The sequence below is a fragment of the Ipomoea nil genome, unplaced genomic scaffold (assembly GCF_001879475.1).
Source record: "Ipomoea nil cultivar Tokyo-kokei standard unplaced genomic scaffold, Asagao_1.1 scaffold2782, whole genome shotgun sequence".
NCBI classification, from domain to species: Eukaryota; Viridiplantae; Streptophyta; class Magnoliopsida; order Solanales; family Convolvulaceae; genus Ipomoea; species Ipomoea nil.
Genome location: NW_017619210.1, coordinates 150,607 through 153,380, shown reverse-complemented (window position 1 = coordinate 153,380; position 2,774 = coordinate 150,607). Strand labels below are relative to the sequence as shown.

Genomic DNA, 2,774 nt, shown 5'->3' with positions numbered 1-2,774 from the left:
GACAGGAGAAGTGGGCCAGCGTCTGAGGAGCCCGAAGAGCAAGTGGGCCGAGTCCTGGAGTCGGCCCAGGCCCAGCCACGGGGCCCGGATCAGAACTACTAAAGAGGAGCCCAGTGGGAGCTCAGGCTGAAACGAGGAGTCGACCAAGGCCCAAGCCCAGGAGAAGACTCGGTTCAAGGAGCCGTTGAGAGCATTGAAGAAGCTTGTTTAAAAGGGAGCCGTTAGGGCATTGAAAGCAGGACTCGGTCAGACTGTTACAAACCTGGAAGAGCCGTTGGCCGACCAAGTAATGGCGTCCAACGGCTCCATATCTTAATTAGTCTTGAAGTCGGCCATTAAGGGCCTTCAAGTCGGTAGAAGAGGAGCCGCTATATAAAGGCTCCTCCATTCTTGTAAAAGGACAGACAATTGAACACCCGGAGAGGGGAGAATACCAAAAAGATTCCGAGTATTAGCATTATCTCCGAGATAGGCATACATTTTTATTGAAAGGTGTATCCTCCAGCCAAAGGTTGTGTTGGACCTCCTTGGGCCTGAAAACCCAAAAACCATCACCGACGTTAAATCATTTTTGTAATTTTTTTTTAAAATAAAACCTATAACGTCGGCTATATACTAATAGCCGACGTTATAGAGAAAAAAATAAAAAATAGAATAAAAATAAAATACCTACAACGTCAGCTATCTTTATAGCCGACGTTGTAGGCAATTTTAATTTTTTTTTTAAATAATATTTTAATATACGACGTTGGCTAAATAAATAGCCGACGTCGTATAGTATATTTCTATTTCTTTTAAAGATAAAATATAGATCTGATCTGGCCCGGCGTCCTCAATTCATTTCGCACAGCGCAGCAGATCGATCGCGATTTAAATCGAAGCCAGCAGCCGTCGTCTCTCCACCACCCATCGCCGCAGTCGTCGTCGCCCACCGCCACACCGCACAGCCACCGTCACGCTGCTCCTTCTCCTCTGCCCAGCCACACCCGCCTCCGCCATCGGCCACTGCCACACCAGCTTTCGCCGCCGCTTCGCCACACCAGCCTCCGCCGACGCTCCGCCACACCGCCTCCGCCAGTTCCTTTGCTCCGACGCTCCGCCAGACCAGCCACCGCCTTTCGCCATTCCCTTATTCGCTGCCCAGCCACCGCAGCACAGCCTCCACCGCACCGGAGCACCGCCTTCCCGCCGTAAGTTTTTTATTATTTTTAAATTATTATTTTAATTTATGAATTATTAGAGTTTCAATAATTATATTTGAATTATTTATTAATGTATTTTGAATTTAGGAATTATAAGGTATATATTTTGAATTTTATATGTTATTGGTTATATATTTGGAATATATATTTGCATTTTAGGATTTATTGATATTATATTTTGAATTATTATTAATTTATTTCGAATTTTAGGCATTATTGTTATATTTTAGTTGAAAAAAGCTTGTTCAGAACAACTTTTGTGAGTATTTACATAGATATGATTGCTACTTTGTTGTTCTGCTCATGTTTGATTCATAAATCTTCTCACAATGTTAAAGAAGGTTGGACACTGGGACTCATATTGATCACATAGAGATTGCAAATTGTTCAGATATGAAAAAACTAACTAATGGTCTAATGGATTGGCTCTATTGGTAAGGCACACACAAGTGCTGGTGTTATAGGATACAAACTGATAAGAAAAGTGTTTTGCATACAAGGATTAAGGCTCTATTGTCTGTCTCGTCATGATATTTCAGTGATTTAATTTGCAGTTTGTGTTGAGCACTGGATCTGGAGTTAATGGCTTTACCCTTGATCCATTACTAGGGGAATTCATACTAACTCATCCAGATATCAAGGTATGGTTGTTTGGTAATGCTACTTCTGATGCATTGAGTCTCCAACAAATTGTTTTGTCATTGAATTTCTATTGATTTTCAGGGGGGTTTATACCAAAGACTTTGAATGTTCAGGCTAATCTTTACCATTCATTTTTAGAATATTTATTTACCCAAAAGGAAAACTGTTAATTCCATTTGATATCTTCTTTCTAGGTTGTATGTACAACTTAAGTACTGCATATTTATTTAGCTCGACTTATCAGTTATCACTATTCGTTTAGTACAGATCCCAAAGAAAGGAAAGATCTATTCTATGAATGAAGGAAATGCTAAAAACTGGGATGGTCCAACAGCAAAGTATGTTGGACTGGCCTTGTTTTTTCTTTTTTCTTTTTTTTTTTTGTTTCTACTTTTCATATATTATATTATCTATCAAAGTCTTGTAATTATTTAACTGTCAGATTTGTTGAAACCTGCAAGTTCCCTAAAGATGGTTCATCACCGAAGTCTCTAAGATACATCGGAAGGTATTTAAACTCCTCAACAATATGTGTGTGATAACCCAAAATTTAATTTTATAAATTCAATTTTTAGAAATTCTAAAATAGTCATTTTCACTCCATTAAAAATTTTTGCGATAAATTGGTGTTTGAATAAATTATTTTGAGCACATATTAAATCAATTCAACACCAAAACTTATTTTAATTCCAAAATCCTAAATTTTCGGGTACTTCGCGTACCAAGTTTTAAACTGAGAAACCAATCTAAGTGAGACCGGGAGAAATCTAAACCAAGTGTTTGTCTGGAAATCATTTTTGGAAAATTCATTTTAACCCCAAACTATTTTAAATCTTGAATTCTAGCCATTGGTTCATGATGCAAGGTGAACCCTACAATTTTATTTTACATTTTTGTCCTCAAAACCCTAACTATAAAGAATAATGTTTT

General features: G+C 38.3%; 1 long non-coding RNA gene across 1 annotated transcript; it reads left to right on the top strand.

Annotated features, from left to right (window-relative positions):
• Positions 1 to 1,754: 1,754 nt before the first annotated feature.
• LOC109157466 lies at positions 1,755 to 2,378 on the top strand. Its single transcript, XR_002050235.1, has 3 exons — positions 1,755 to 1,843; positions 2,112 to 2,182; positions 2,287 to 2,378. It is a non-coding gene; the product is annotated as an uncharacterized LOC109157466 (long non-coding RNA).
• Positions 2,379 to 2,774: the final 396 nt, after the last annotated feature.